At 38.0% G+C, this 17,624-nt stretch overlaps 1 non-coding gene across 1 annotated transcript; it reads right to left on the reverse strand.

The window, feature by feature from the left end:
* Positions 1 to 852: 852 nt before the first annotated feature.
* Positions 853 to 959, reverse strand: LOC114236057 (U6 spliceosomal RNA). Its single transcript, XR_003622095.1, has one exon. It is a non-coding gene; the product is annotated as a U6 spliceosomal RNA (small nuclear RNA).
* Between the last annotated feature and the right edge of the window lie 16,665 nt (positions 960 to 17,624).

A 17,624-nucleotide genomic window follows, 5' to 3' on the forward strand; every position in this document is an offset into this window, starting at 1 on the left:
AAAATCACAATTCTTTTGAGAAAAGGAATGTCCCCTTTCCTTAATAAACTTCAAAGACATCTGAGAAAAAATAAGAAATGGAGTATAGTTCCTATTGTCTCAATATGGCACTCATATCTCTCTCTCTCTGTGTCAGACTCCTTTTACATTTATTCTTAAAAACAAGAATTAGAATCTTATCAGCTCTGGACATAGAATCTGTAAATTAAAAATATATAGGATCTAAAACTTTGTATTTTCTTCAAGAGCAAGGGAAGTCCCTCTTTCACATCTCTATTTACCAGAGGACAGAAGCTGCTAAGTTCAAGCAGTCAGTATTATTATACCTTATTTCGAAACTTTCTGATTCAGTGATTCACTCATTTATTCATTCAACAAATTTTTACAGAGTGTCTATATATATTGTGAAACGTGTTCTTTACTGGGGATGCAGTAGTTTTAAAAATTGCTTGCTCTTATGTATCTTACATAGTAAAATAAACTAAAAAATAACATAAAAATAAGTTAATTGCATAGTTGTTAGAAGGAAGTACCATTTTTAAAAAACAGGAACAGAACAGAGAGCCCAGAAGTAGATCCACTTAAATATAGTCAACTGATCTTTGACAAAGAAACAAAAGCAATACAATGGAGCAAAGATAATCTTTTCATCAAATGTTGCTGGAACAACTGGACATCCACAGGCAAAAAAAAAGAAATGAACCTAGACACAAACCTTACACCCTGCACAAAAATTAACTCAAAATGGATAACAAACCTAAATGTAAAACAGCACAAAACTATAAAACCCCTAAAAGATAACATAGGAGAAAATGTAGATGAACTTTGCTGTGGCGATAACTTTTTATTTTTTTAAACATGGATCACTTCACGAATTTGCACATCATCCTTACACAGGGGCCATGCTAATCTTCTCTGTATCGTTCCAATTTTAGTACATGTGCTGCTGAAGTGAGCATGGCAATAACTTTTTAGATACAACGCCAAAGGCACACTCCATGAAAAGAAATAATTGATAAGTTGTACTTCATTAAAATTAAAAAATTCTGCTCTGTGAAAGACAATGTCAAGAAAATAAGAAGACAAACCACAGACTGGGAAAAACTATTTGCAAAGGACGCATCTGATGAAGGACTGTTATCCAAAATAGGCAAAGAACTTTTAAAACTCAACAGTAAGAAAACAAACAAGCTGATTAAAAAATGGGCCAAAGACCTTAACAGAAACCTCACTAAAGAAGATATACAGGGGCTTCTCTGGTGGCGCAGTGGTTAAGAATCTGTCTGCCAATGCAGGGAACACGGGCTCGAGCCCTGGTCCGGGAAGATTCCACATGCTGCGGAGCAACTAAGCCCGTGCGCCACAACTACTGAGCCTGCGCTCTAGAGCCTGCAAGCCACAACTACTGAGCCAACGAGCCACAACTACTGAAGCCCGCGTGCCTAGAGCCCGTGCTTCACAACAAGAGAAGCCATCGCAATGAGAAGCCTGCGCACCGCAACAAAGAGTAGCCCCCGCTCACCACAATTAGAGAAAGCCTACGTGCAGCAACAAAGACCCAACGCAGCCATAAATAAATAAATAAATAAGGGTTTCTCTGGTGGCACAGTGGTTGAGAATCTGCCTGCCAGTGCAGGGGACGCGGGTTGTCACTATGTCACTTTTTAAAAATTTTACTGAATTTCTCAAGGGTGTAAAATAAACATTTTTAACTTAGAATTAGTACTATCAAATATTTTTACACCATTCATGTATAATTCCATTTCCTCTTTCCCACCTTTTGAACTATTTTTCATACATTTTACTTCTACATATGTCATAAACTCAGAGTACTTTATTACAATTTTTCTTTAAAATCGATTATCTTTTAGAGTTTAATGTTAAATTTCCATCAGATTTCATACTTCTATCTAAGGAATTTCTTTGCATGTGTCTTGTATTACAGGTCTCTGGCAATAAATTCTCTTGGTATTTGTTTGAAAAAGTATTTATTATGCCTCCATTTTTGAAAGATATTTTCACTAGATATAGAAATCCGGTTGACACTATTGTTTGTTTCAGCATTTTAAGCATTCCCATTCAACTGTCTTCTGTTCTATAAAATCTTTCATGAAAAATCTGAGTATTTCTTACCTTTGGTCCTCTCTACATAATGCTTCACTTCCCGCCCCCCACATAGGCTCCGTTTAAGTTTTCTTTTTATCTTTGGTTTTTAGAAGATTGACTATGATGTGTCTGTGTGAAGTTGTTTTCATTGTCGTTTGTTTTATTTTGTTTTGATATCTGTATTGCTTAGGGCTATCTGGGCTTCTTGGATCTGGGGTTGCCTGTCTTTCATTAATGCTGGAAAATGTAACATATTATATCACCTTGTCCCTCCCCTGCCCTCTTTGATTTATTGCCTGTCTTTGGATCAATTTTCTGGGCTCAAATCCTTATTTCTTATAGCACAGGCCCAAGAATAGATTTAAAAATCTAAATTCAGCCTCTACTTAGGTACTCCAACCTCACCCTTCTTAGTATCACTGCTTTTTGAGTCTCAGTTAGTGCATGTGATGCACAGGTTCCCAGATTCTTTAGCTCTGAAATGAGAATCATGTCTATATGTTAATGTTTCTGGGAAAAAAAAATTAGGTTCTTCAATATTTATTAGATGACATAGTCTTTTGCACAAGACCTGCTAATTCTATTTATTTGAACTGGCCCAAGCTCTTTGGGTAGAATTCCACACAACTGTTATTCTATAAAAGCCATTGAATAAAAAATTAAGTTGTTATCCTGTGAATATGCTGATTTTACTAAATATTTGCATCCATCAGGAGAGTCAAGGTTATGCTTTGCAATACTCCAAATTCAGTGACTTAGAATTATAACCGTTTTGCTATACCTTGCTCTCCTGTACTTCATCTTATTCAGGACACCACACTGCAACTCAGTTGCTTCCACAATTGCCAAGACTGAAAAAAGGGGCATGGTGAATCATGCACTAGGCATTAAATCTCCCACCTGCAAGTGACACCCATTACTTCCACCCATTTCAACGATCAACTAAGTCACATGACCACACCTAACTTCAAAAAAAGCCAGGAGGAGAAATTTTTGCTTAAAAGCACTAATAAAAACCAAAACATTAATTGCTGTTTTTCTACAAGTTAAAAAAACTAATCATTTAAATTTTCATCGTTACCCTAATCTGATAGCAATAATTAGTAAGTATATACAATATTATTTTTGATATTTAGTCAGATAGCATTATAGTAACTATTGTGCCCATATTCCTTTCAAAATAAAAAAAATTAGTTTCCTTGTCTTCTGTATGTTTCAGGTATATTTCTGTATATTTCAGTTTCCTTGTCTTCTGTATATTTCAGGTATATTTCTGTATATTTCAGTTTCCTTGTCTTCTGTATATTTCAGGTATATTTTCAGCGAATTTAGTTATCTCTGGGATCTGCATTTTTTTTGTCCATAATTTTTCTTTTCTTTGGGTGGTCAGAAATAAATGCCATCTGGACCTAGCCTTTATCATCATATATTTTAATTTCTTAATCATCTGTTCTGGGAAAATACAGTTTTCCTTTAGTGTTTATTTTTCCTGCCCTGAGAACTGTTTGTTTCTAGCATCTGTTCCTCTGCCTTCCTCTGTCAACACAGAAGCAGGCAAAGCTTTGGGGATTTGGCAACGCCTTCATCTTCTGCAAATCCATTGCTCTTGCCATGTTTTATTGCTACAGTCCCTGGAAAACGGTTGTTAAAGCAATGCACTGACTGGGACTGGACATCCAAAGGGTAAACTTAACATTTTCTCAGCAAACCAGAAAGTGCTGCTCTGTGTTGGGGAAGAAGATGCATCATTTGACCACTGGAACCTATTTTGACAGGCCCCTCCTTCCAGAAGAGAGTGTCAGAATTGAAAAGTATGCTGAGGATATGTGCATTTCAGTTCATCTTTAAGTACTGTGAGATTTACGATTTATTAGGCTTCTTTCTTCAACCTTATCTTGGATTCCATTTGAGCATTTGCAGGGTTTATAATAAATTAACCAGGGACTTCCCTGGTGGCACAGTGGTTAAGAATCCACCTGCCAATGCAGGGCACACAGGTTCGAGCCCTGGTCCAGGAAGATCCCACATGCCGCGGAGCAACTAAGCCAGTGCGCCACAACTACTGAGCCTGTGCTCTAGAGCCCACGAGCCACAACTACTGAACCCACGAGCCATAACTACTGAGCCCACATGCCACAACTACTGAAGCCCGAGCGCCTAGAGCCTGTGCTCCGCAACAGGAGAAGCTACCGCAATGAGAAGCCTGTGCACCACAACAAAAAGTAGCCCCCGCTCGCCACAACTAGAAAAAGCCCGTGCACAGCAATGAAGACCCAACACAGCCAAAAATAAAATTAAATAATTTTTTAATTAAAAAAATAAATTAATTAACCAACTCTTCACTACATACCCACCTCAATTCAAATATGCTTGCCATCTACTCCGCCACTTGTATATGTGCCATTCATCTCCTTCACTCTATTAGCACTTTTCATTTGGTGACTTATGACTCCCAGTCCAGTGTTTTTCCACTACTATATAGGCGGAGGGCAACCTTAACCTTTAGGAATTATTTAACATCATTTATCTTGTCATACTTCCCATTTCCTTCCTGTGTATTTACTCCACATCATTTGGTTTTCTATTTCAAACCAGAGGAACACATGACACTTTTATGTTTTAGCTGCTTCTCAAGAGGGCATTTTAACTGATTTTGCAGAGATTTGAGAATAATTGACAGCAGAGTAGTATATTCATCCTGAGACCCAAAGTAATCTAATGGTTTGGTTTTGTATTTTTATTGTTTTCATAATGGGATGAAACAGAAAAACTTCAAAACGTTATTCCTAAAGACATGTACAATAATATTGATGAAAGATGAACAAAAATTCAGAGTAAATATACAAGGTACATGTGCATTATTTTAACAATGCATTTCACTCTAATTTTTTTATAACTATTACATCATATTTTTTAGCTTTTATCCTCAGAAGTGCTTGGAAACCACTAGAGAATTTCATACCAACTTTGACTCCTCCTAGAACAATGGTTCATCTTATAAAAATATATGCAAAGCCATTTCACTGGCTTATTCCTTTTCTACAAGCATGACTTCATTAAAGCGCTGCATTGTGGGAACATCGTCCCTGACTTCACAGCTTGAGAACTGTGGCTTCTACATCATGTAGGGACTCATGAAATCATCCTTCTTCCAACAAGCTTTTTTCAATGATGAGCGAAGAGCATGCGGCCTCCCTCCATCACACTGAACCAGCATATGGGTTTCGAAGGGATTTTTGGCTGGCAGTTCCCTCTGTCTTGCTATCCATATAGATCACTCCTTTTTCCTTTAAGGATTTACTCAAAATTCATCTTCTCAGGGACGCCTCTCTTACCGTGCTTTAAAGTTGCTAACCTCCATTTCCCATATGGTAAACCCAACCCCTTACCACATTATGCTGCCATTTTTTAAATTATATTTATCACCATCTGTGTCAGATCATGTCTTTCTGGAAGCAGGCACGAAGACAGAGTTAGAAGCACAAGTAATTCAACTGGCAGTATTTCTGTGGAAGATAAAGGAGAAAAGGAGCAGGTGTAGGTAAGCCACAATGCAGGTCTGACAGGTATTGGAGAAGAGGGAGGAAAAGAGAGGGTTAAACAGAGCTTTAGACTAAAGTGCAACCCTGAGAAGTTCTTGACCAGCCCAACAGAGAGCTCCAGAGCAAAGATGGCTTGTTAGAGGAGAGTTGTGATGGGCGAAAGTGGATATGCCCTACTCCCCCAACTGCCCGGTCATTGGCTGGTGCTGTCCACTCACGGCTCCAGGGTGGAAGCAGATTCCAAGGGCATTGTTTCTGGAAGCTGTAGGCCAACTGCACTTTTTGCAGCAGATTTTCTCTTGAAGGGAGATACTGGTGACACACATCCAGGGCTGCCACATCTTCTGAGTATATATTATGTATTTATTAAATTTTTGTCTGTCTTTCTCACTAGAACCTAATAGGTACTCAAATATATATATATATATATATATATATATATATATGCACACACACACACACACACACACACACACACATATGTTAAACAAATATGCAAATGAATGAATGAATAAAATGAGTCTGGTAGATAGTCATTATTAGTGAAATAAGTCACACAGTAAAATGATGCAATGCATCATGATTCATTTAACTTCTAGTTATTTTTATAAATAAAATAAATGTTGAAAAAAATGACCATTAATGAAATAGATTTTGTTTCCTTAAGACAGATATTCAATCATTATTTCTGTATTTCTACACATCGCTTGATATAAACTCTATAAAGTTTAACATATGTGGAAACTAACAAATTATATTTCAATATTGCAATGAAAATATCCCCTCCTTTTTAAAGATGCAAGTGCCAGCTGTAACTTTGCAGGCTTCAACTCCTGCATCATATTTATTTTCATGAGTAATACCAGAAGTTTTCACAGCTTCAGGTATATTGTATACTGGATCAATGGTGGAAGTCGTCTCTCCAAAAGAGCTGTCATACTACATCTTATCTACACATGTAATTGAAGAGCAAAGGAGCCCTTTCCCTCTTAGAGGAAAATGAAATCTCTGGAGGGTAATGTACTTAGACAAAACTTAGGAAGTGGCTTAAATCACACTGCATGTGGATTACACAGTAAAGAAGGATTGCTGATGGGATTCAAAGTCTCATACTTTTGAGCCAACTGTGTTCAATTAAACTGGGCTTCTTGAGATCGGAAAGTGATAGCAGTAAGATGCCTATGGGGAGGTTTAGCCGTCACAGTGCCTCGAGAATTCACTGATAAATAGTGCACTGGTCTTAACAAATGAGATAAGGATTAAGAGTGGACCTGAAAGCTGAACTGTACATTCGTAGGCTGAGCATTGCAAAGTTCAGCTATACAGAAGACCGTGTGTAAGAATAGATATGCCAAAAACAAACGGTGTAGAGCAAGACTCTAGAACTCCAGGCTCTGAGACTAACAGGGAACTCATCACCATAAGGAAAGGATAAACTAATCACTTCTAAAGTACATTGTTTTCCTGCTTTTATGGTGAATAATGAAGAAAGCGAGAATGCAAGTGAATAAGTTTATGACATTTCCCAATCTCTTATAAATAGTTCTTTAGACAGTTAATCAAACTTTAACCTGTATATTAGGTTCTAGAGAGAAACAGAACTAATAGAATATAGAGAGATATATATAAGGTGGGATTTATTATAGGAATTGGCTCATATGATTATGGAGGCTGAGAAGTTCCATGGTCTGCCATCTGCAAGCTGGAGAACCACGAAAGCCAGTGGTACAGTTCCAGTCCAAAACGAAAGCCCCAAGAACCAGGGGAGCCATTGGCATGCATCCTCGTCTGAGTCTGAAAGCCAGAAAACTAGGAGCACAGATGTTAGAGGTCAGAAGATAGATGTCTCAGCTCAAGCAAAGAGCAAATTCTCCCTTCCTCTGCTTTCTTGTGTTCTATTCAGGCCCTCAATGGATTGTATGATGGCCACCCTCATTGGGGAGGGTCATCCTTAGTCTACAGATTCAAGTGCTAATCTCTGCTGGAAGCACCCTCACAGACACACCCAGAAATAATGTTATACCAGCTATCTGGGCATCACTTAGCCCAGCCAAGTTGACACATAATCATAACTTGTAAGATGTTATTTTCTTGATGACCCAAATGTTCTAAGACTTAGGGTTTATAATGAAAGCATGTAAGTTTTTCCACTTGATTGCTTATATTAATTAACTTAAATGCTCATTTAAGAAATTCACTTCTGGGCTTCCCTGGTGGCGCAGTGGTTGAGAATCTGCCTGCTAATGCAGGGTACATGGGTTCGAGCCGTGGTCTGGGAAGATCCCACATTCCGCGGAGCAACTAGGCCCGTGAGCCACAATTACTGAGCCTGCGCGTCTGGAGCCTGTGCTCTGCAACAAGAGAGGCCGCGATAGTGAGAGGCCCGCACACCGCGATGAAGAGTGGCCCCCGCTCGCCGCACCTAGAGAAAGCCCTCGCACAGAAACGAAGACCCAACACAGCCAAAAATAAATGAATGAATAAATAAATAAATAAATAAAAAGAAGGTGGTGCTCTCTAAAAAAAAAAAAGAAATACAGTCCACTATGATACACGGCTTAAGAACATTCTGGCACATTACTAAAAAAAAAAAAAAGAAATTCACTTAAAAAGTTTTAAAACATTGATGTGTTCTTTTAAATTGAGACTACGGAAATTTACAGACTAGATTTTACTATCTATAAGTATGACTTTTTCTTAAAAATAAAGCGCTCATATAAAGTTTTCCCTCAAACCTAAAGACAAAATAATTTCAATTCAGATTATTTGCATTTCATAATGGCTTTAGTCATTTAGAAAGCCTAAAATTGGAAAACTTCTTCCCTCATTAAACGAACTTTTTCTCAAGACACATTTAATATACTATTTAAGGAATACAACTTCAATTTTTAGCTTTGTCTACCATGAATAATAGTACCAGCTGAATTCAGTTCCATCTCCGCCTCAGGCACACTGTAAATTTGAAGTCCTTGCAATTTCTCATTCTCTTTAAGTTAAAAATGGACTTGAAATGTCATAAGAATTTCAAACCTAGGTAGAAACTGTCTTGTCTAGCATCTACAGTGCCACTATGTCCTGTGAAAGATTCATCTGTAGAATTCTTACAAATGATACTATAAATCTGGGTTTAAGATAGCACACTTTAAAAGAATAAAAATTAACAATTAAATTAAGCAGAATTGCAGAAAATCTTTCGTACTCTTTTGTAGATACTAATTTAACCAGTCTTCATTTGGGGGAGATGGAAGATAAACAAATCCATTATATTGTATATATTAGTTTGAAAATATTGCTATTATAAATACTTTATAAAATTGTTATCTTGAAATAACAACCAAAAAGTTAACTATAGAGGCAATACTTGTATTTAAAATGTTACCAGTAGGCTAATATTTTATCATATAAAAAATTTAAAAGAATTGAAAGGAAGTATCTAAGATATCCATGTGTAAGTGAGCAAAAAACATTGATACAAAGTAAGATATATAGATTAAAACAAAATTTGTGGGGTATATTTAGTATCACTAAAGTTATGTAAATGGAAATGAGAGCAATTATGATGTCATATTTTGCTAACATAATTAGGAAGAGTCAAAACTCTGGGCCCAAAAATCAAATGCCAATGAAGATAAAAATCACTACACTTCCAGGAAATTAGTATACTTATTTTGTAGCCAAGTGGAAAAATTAGCAAACTATATCGTATCTACTCTAAGGAAAATAAAAATAGTTTTTAAAGCACACATGTATACATGTGTGACAAAACTGGATTTGATAAAAAGAAAAATATCAAGTGGTTATAATGGTTATTCTAGCTTGGTGGAATAAATATGCTTCTTTTTAAAAAAACATGCATATATTTGTTACATGAATATATTTGTTATTTAATATTAACTAAAATATAATTTGAAGTTTGTAAAAATATGATCAAGGGAGGTAGGGTATCTTAATTTTAAAAAGTAGTCTTACCAAATATAAAATAGATAGCTAATGGGAAGCAGCCACATACCACAGGGAGGTCAGCTCAGTGCTTTGTGACCACCTAGAGGGGTGGGATAGGGAGGGTGGGAGGGAGACGCAAAAGGGAGGAGGTAGGGGGATATATGTACATGTATAGCTGATTCACTTTAACAAACACATGAAAGAATGCTCAACATCATTTTAATCATTAGAGAAATGCAAATCAAAACTACAATGAGATATCATCTCACACCGGTCAGAATGGCCATCATCAAAAAATCTAGAAACAATAAATGATGGAGAGGGTGTGGAGAAAAGGGAACCCTCTTGCACTCTTGGTGCAAATGTAAATTGATACAGCCACTATGGAGAACAGTATGGAGATTCCTTAAAAATCTAAAAACAGAACTACCATACGACCCAGCAATCCCACTACTGGGCATATACCCTGAGAAAACCATAATTCAAAAAGAGTCATGTACCACAATGTTCATTGCAGCTCTATTTACAATAGCCAGGATATGGAAGCAACCTAAGTGTCCATCATCGGATGAATGGATAGAGAAGATGTGGCACATATATACAATGGAATATTACTCAGCGATAAGAAGAAACGAAATTGAGTTATTTGTAGTGAGGTGGATGGAGTTAGAGTCTGTCATACAGAGTGAAGTAAGTCAGAAAGAGAAAAACAAATACAGTATGCTAACACATATATATGGAATCTAAGGGAAAAAAAAAAGTCATGAAGAACCTAGTGACAAGACGGGAATAAAGACACAGACCTACTAGAGAATGGACTTGAGGATATGGGGAGGGGGAAGGGTAAGCTGTGACAAAGTGAGAGAGTGGCATGGACATATATACACTACCAAATGTAAAATAGATAGCTAGTGGGAAGCAACCGCATAGCACAGGGAGATCAGCTCTGTGCTTTGTGACCACCTAGAGGGGTGGGATAGGGAGGGTGGGAGGGAGGGAGATGCAAGAGGGAAGAGATATGGGAACAGATGTATATGTATAGCTGATTCACTTTGTTATAAAGCAGAAACTAACACACCATTGTAAAGCAATTAACCTCCAATAAAGATGTTAAAAATAAAAAAGTAGTCTTATTAAGATTTTGGAAACAAGGATTTTTATTATTTTTAATTGACTTTACTGTTGTTATAATATCTTCTAAATGAGAAATTACATTGATAAACATATTTTCCTACCTGCTATGTTTTTATATGATTTATTGAGAAATGTATATACATTTTAGTAGATTCACCCAAATCCTGTCATGAGTAAGGTTTCTGTGTGCTAGTGTTATTTGACTCTGTAAGAACTAATTTATTTTTAATTTTATAGATTTCATTATTCCACATGCCTTTGACTTGTGAAATGTGCAGCATGAAATTTTGGGGGGTAAGATTTCTCTATTTAAATTATATATTTTTCAAGAAAGCAAAAGGTTTATTTTTTTTTTTTCAAAAGTTATAATGTTTTAGAGACAGCAAAAGGTAGTGCAGAAAGACTGAATTAAAAAATGTTGATCCACTAATATTTGAAGCAAAACACAGCCTACACTGTATGTTGGCTGCTGATCTGGGGTAAGCTTTATTGCACCCCAATTTCAAATACTTCGGTTACTTCATAGCAATAAGAAGCATTTATTGAGCCTTCTTCTGTGCCTGGCACTTTACAGCTCTTCTCACATTTAATCCTCATCCCAGCCCTATGAGGTGAGTCTATTTTGATTCCCATTTCATATACGAAGAAACTTAGCATCCAAGAGATTTAGTGATTTGTCCAGGAATGTGCAGGAGGGGAACAAAGGACCTGAGGGGCAAACGCAAGTCAATCTGATCCTGGAGCTGGAGTCTTGACTGAAAACTCCCTCTCTTTACATTTCCATGTCACTTCTCTTTGCCCAGGTATGATGTGCTTCACCCAATCCCTCAACCCATAACTATCATTCAGTAACTATCATGCCTATGATGTACCCTCAAAAGAGCGCCCACTCTCTTACTCCTCAACAAATAATCAATGAGCATCTTAATTTAAAGTGGAGGCTCCTCCCTTCCTCGGTCTTGAGGTCACTCCTAGCTTGAAAGATTCTTTTGGGGAAGAGACTTGTGAGCATATTCTCTTGCCCCAATTTACTTTTCTACTGGCTTCTGCCTTAATTTACCGGCTTAGATTCTGACCCATATAGGGTCAGGCACAGGATGTGAGAGGATTAGAGGAGAGTGGGTACGATTTTAGGGGACTGGTGCTGTCTGGCTCTATAAGAGTGTCCTCTGGGTTTGGCAAACACTCAAGTCTGAATCTTCCTTCTCAAAGGCTGGGGGAGTTTCTCAGTTCTCCCATTGCACTTCGCTTAAAGCAGTAGTGCGCCCTCTACTGGCTGCTCTCTGTTTCTGCCTCGGCTTCTGGGCGTTGTTGCTTATTCCTCCAGAGGATGCCCTTGGAGGCTGTCTCAGGGTGGCCACAGAAAACACAGACATTCACTTCACCAAGTTATCCCCAACGCAGTGCACCCTGTCTCTTTCTACTCACTCTCTTGACAGATCTAGACACACCTCTCACTGCAGGCTTAGGCTCCACAAACCTAGGAGACGCATACAAACTCCTCAACTCTCCTGGTGAGTTTCTTCATCACCTCTCTCTTAGAATCAGATGGGAGAATACCTTCTTCTTACTCATGCTGGGGGCTGAGGGCAGCGACAGAGAGGGGCACACGCATTTCAACAACTCTGCAAATAATTCTATTACTAAATATTCCTTCTAATGCTTTTACTGCAAGTAGTTGGTAACCCCTGACCCAGGCCCCTCCTTATGATAAGTGAGTGCTCTGGACCTATTGTATTGTTCTTCCTTTTGTGACTCAAGGGACACGGAGATCCTAAGAATTCCATTTTAACAATTTAATGCATACCACAACCTATTTCTTTCCAGTAACCCTCTCCTGTCCTGTATCAGTTTGCTGTATGACTCCAGGTCCTGACTTTTCTGCTCTCACACCCTTCCCTGCACTTGGAATTAACAGCACAAAGGTGGGATTTTTTAATGTATTCTCAGTGCCTGGTCCAGAACTTTTTACATTCTCAGTAATTGTTGGAATGAAAGAATGAGTCCCTTGCAAAAACAAGGGGGGTTAACACAATTTCCCCCTAGTCAGCCTCCTCTAACCTCTAGCTCACGTCCTCCACATCCTAATGGTCTCAAACATCTATTTATAAACGTTAAAATGCATTAATAGGCTCAGTCTTCTAATATTACCTTGAGAAATTATAGAAAAATGTATACCATCACAGCTATCCAGAAGTGGAAATTATGTCTTCATTACCAACGAGGTATCTGTTGCTAGATATCTTTTTTTTTTTTTTTTTTTTTTTTTTTGCTGAGTTGTGTCTTTGTTGCTGCACACAGGCTTTCTCTAGTTGTGGTGAGCGGGGGCTACTCTTTGTTGCGGTGCACGGGCTTCTCATTGTGGTGGCTTCTCTTGTTGCAGAGCACAGGTTCTAGGTGCGCGGACTTCAGTAGTTGTGGCACGTGGGCTCTAGAGCACAGGCTCAGTAGTTGTGGTGCACAGACTTAGTTGCTCCACGGCATGTGGGATCTTCCCGGACCAGGGCTCGAACCCTTGTCCCTTGCATTGACAGGCGGATTCTTAACCACTGCACCACCAGGGAAGCCCTGTTGCTAGATATCTTTAATCAGGGTTTAATAATCGTATGTGAACTATACTTTAGAACTAAATGATTCTGTAAGACTATAAAAATATTACTTATTTTCGATAGTCTCAACTGGATTGAGAAATGAATTAATACATATATAGTAGGTAACCTAAAAAATGGCCTTCAATATCTCCTGCTTCCTGGTATTCATTCCCTTCCTTGTGTAATGGGGGGGGGGTCCCTAATGACCTTCTCCCAAAAAATAGGATATGACAAAAGTGTCCGGATGTTAGTCCTGAGATTAGGTTACAAAAAGAATGGGCTTCCATCTTGGGCTGTCTTTCTCACTCTTGTTTGCTCACTCTGAGGGAAACCATCTGCTATGTCGTGAGCTGCCGTAAGGAGGGGTCTACATGGCAAGGAACTAAGGGTGGCCTCTGGGAAGGAATAAGTAAGGAAACGGTGCCCTCTGTCCCATAACCTGTTAGTAACTAAATGCTGCCAACAGCTCGAGTGAATTTAGAAGGAAATCCTGCTGCCCCACTCTGATCCCACTGGTGGAGCCTTCTGAGGAAAGCAGAGCTCCATCCTACGCCTTGATTGCAACCCCTTGAGAGACCCTGAGGGGTCCCCAGCTAAGCTACACCCAGATCCCTAACCCACAGAAATTGTGAGACAATAAATATTGTTTCAAGCTGCAGTACTTTGAGGTGATAGCTAGGCAGCAATAAAAAGTAATAAAAATTTATACACAAATATATAAATAAACTGTAATCCATGTAGTTTGCATAGCCAATAGAACATATACATTTCCATCCTAATTTATTAAGATTTGTATTTTAAGAATTGCTGAAATCAAAAAGATTTTATATTTCATTTTCAGTCTACCAAAAACTTGCTAGACACAAAACACCCAATTAAATGAATATTTTGAATAATAGGTTGTTTAATCAGCAAGGAATTAGTAATATGAATAATTTCATAAATGTATCTAGTATTCTGTGGTCTCCAAATGTTTATATCATAGAGTATTTTTTCTAATCCTTTAATAGTTCTATAATGAAGATGTTATTTTGTTTATTTACAGGCAAAAATAAATCTCAAAGATTTTGACTGCATGCTTTCATGATTCACACATTTTGTTTGTTTACCTGGAAAGCCCTGCACGCCACCTTTATCCAACAAACTCCTCCTCATGCTTCAAAACCCAGTTTTACTCTGTCTTCCTCTTTTTTTTTTTAAATTAATAGCTACATTATTTATTTATTTATTTATTTATTTTTAGCTGTGTTGGGTCTTCGTTTCTTGTGAGGGCTTTCTCTAGTTGCGGCAAGCGGGGGCCACTCCTCATCGTGGTGCGGGGGCCACTCTTCATCGCGGTGCGTGGGCCTCTCACTAACGCAGCCCCTCCCGTTGCGGGGCACAGTCTCCAGACGCGCAGGCTCAGCAGTTGTGGCTCACGGGCCCAGTTGCTCCGCGGCATGTGGGATTTTTCCCAGACCAGGGCTCGAACCCGTGTCCCCTGCATTAGCAGGCAGATTCTCAACCATTGTGCCACCAGGGAAGCCCACTCTGTCTTCCTCTTGATGTGTCCCCTGACTACCGCAGAATTAAATTCTCCCATCATCTTCATGCACATATTTCTGCTAGAGCTTTCACAGTATCATAATTTCTTTCGCATGGTGGAATCTTCTTTACTGACTGTAAAAGTCTATTGGTGAAGAGCATTATTCATTTTCATATCCTTAACACATAGTACAATATCTGATATAGATCAGGTGCTTAATAAATGATTCTTACATTATTGAAAAGTATAAATTGTGCACTCTCAATGGGAATGATATCTCTGCCAACAGGGACAAAAATTGGCTCTTGGGGAGTGACTAAAAAAAAACTCATATACTATATACATAACATACAATTATGGATGTACTATAGTACACAAGCAGATAAACAGTGTATCTGTGAAATGAACATTTCCGTGAAGATGGGCTAATTAAGATAAAATGTTTAATAAGTCTCCTTGGAAGAGCAATAATGAGAAAAAGTTGAAAAACATTGTATTAAATGAATTGGGTAAACTTACAGAGTCAGGACTCCAAAGCAGATTTTCTGATTGAATTCAATCTTCTTTCTTTCACGGCATAGCCACTTCAGCAGTTAAAAGAAAAAAACAGAGAGAAATTTTACAAACATACCTTCTTTGAAAACCAAGGTAACACATAAGATTTACTTACATGAGGATATTTCTGTGTATTTTATTTTCTTGTTATTTGGTTTCACTATTTAAAACATCACTCAAAATTTACTAACCGTGTTGTATATTTTGAACTCACAGAAACACAGACACACACAGACACACACACACACACACACACACAGCCCTTATCTACATGAATCCTAATGACTTGGCTAATCCATTTTAAATACATGACAAGCAAGCTCATATAAAGTTTATTGTTATTTTTATATAAACACACTTTTAAGCACAATCATATAAGCCAGGGTTTTACAATGTAGGGAATTGACAGTGGTAATTATTTGATTTGCTCTGGCGAAGATAGCCTCTGCCTAGTATTTCCAGCCCATTAACAACACCGACAGTCCACAGTGCAGACGGATCTCCTTCTGTCAAGTCGGATTAACACTTTCCTTAGCCTTTTTGAATCATTCCATGACAAAAAATCGATTGGTAGAACTTCACTACAGCTGCCTGTCATCCATCTGAATCAGGTTCATTATGACCATTTGTCAAAACTAGCGCCAAAGACCTTAGGATATTTTTCAAAATAATGGTAAATGTTGTTCAACATTCAGTGTACAAGAGATTTGTGCAGCAGTCACCATCATAAAGAAATCAGCACCATTGAATATGTACTGTGAATTATTATTGGCAGAAGGCAGAACTGAGTACTCACTATCTGGATTTTAAAAATGCATGTGATCCTGAGCTAAACAATAAGAAAAAACACTTAGATCCAATTTATAGGAGCTGGAGGTCCAACCTGTTTCAACAAAGGCAAGTGAAATCACAAGGTTGTAAGAATTAACTATTTAAGTCTATTCTTTAAACTTAAACTTTATTTAAAAATCACTTGGGCTCCTTCTTAACTCCACAACAGATTAAAAAACAAACAAACAAACAACAAAACTAACTCTATCAAGGTAATTCCTAGGCAGTTTCAAACGTCCAATGAAGTTTTACACTTCCTATGCATATTGTTAATGATTGATAAATACTTTTGAGCAATGAATCATTTTCATCAAACATGTCTGTATTTAAAAGTTTACTCTTTCCTTTGAAACTGACATCTTCTGGCTGAAAAGCTCAAGAATTAGTAACATCTCATTTTAATACTCTAAGAAGTTCTTGTCCAGTGCCTAAAAAGAAGTGTCAAAATTTAAAGGAAGTGAAAATCAGTGCTTTAAGTATTTCAGGAGTGAGTGTAGCCTTATGCAAGAAAGTACAATTTATTCTTGCATTTCACACTAAAAGTCCCAGTTCACTGACATCACTTTTCCTCCCATACCAGTCCACTGTCAGAGAGGCAAGTTCAAATACATCCTCTGTGTTGTGCGGTACTATAAAATTTCAAAAATATTAACCAATATGCTTTGCGTGATAGTGATTTATTTTCTTTAAAATTCCTTTTATCCCTGTCCCTTCCTTGCTGTCTAGGATGTTTTTGTCTCCAAGAAAGGATGACATAGCAAACAGAAGAAACAAACATTTTCCTTGCTTTCAACTTATAAATTCACTCTTCAGGAAGACGCCAAAAGACTACAGTGTATGAATAATACATGGAAGGGAGAAACTATGGAAGCATGTGAAAGAATCTGGACTCCACAGATGCAATAAATGTTCCCTGGTCTGGAGTGGAGAAAAGGTAGAAGAAAAGTGAAAAATGAGTAGATGGTGTGGGTCCCTGAGAAAGGCCCACCCAACCTTCTAACCCGAGCATGGATGGGAGCTTGGCAGAAAGGGTTATGGGTATTTGAGAGTGGAAAGTACCTTTCTCTATTGGCCCCCTTTCCTGAATAGAACTCTGGGAAGCAATAAAATCCCAGAGCAGAAATGCCTGGGGAATGTATTAAGGCAGATGGGAGTGAGGCAGCCTCAGAGAATTCCTCATGCCTCAGCAGGGCCTGCAAAAGCAAAAGATTTCCCCTGCACCTGAGAGCAGCATGACACAGGTGCAGACTTTAGATAGTGCCACACAGGGACCTGAAGCCCAGAGTGGGGCAAGGGAGCAGTAGAATGATCTCCTTGAACCAACAAGGAGTCCAGAGAAAACTTACAGGGTTATGAGAATAGAAAAGAAGAAAAATACAGTAGTGACCTTCGTGGTAC

Source organism: Balaenoptera acutorostrata, chromosome 4 (assembly GCF_949987535.1).
Source record: "Balaenoptera acutorostrata chromosome 4, mBalAcu1.1, whole genome shotgun sequence".
Taxonomy (NCBI): domain Eukaryota; kingdom Metazoa; phylum Chordata; class Mammalia; order Artiodactyla; family Balaenopteridae; genus Balaenoptera; species Balaenoptera acutorostrata.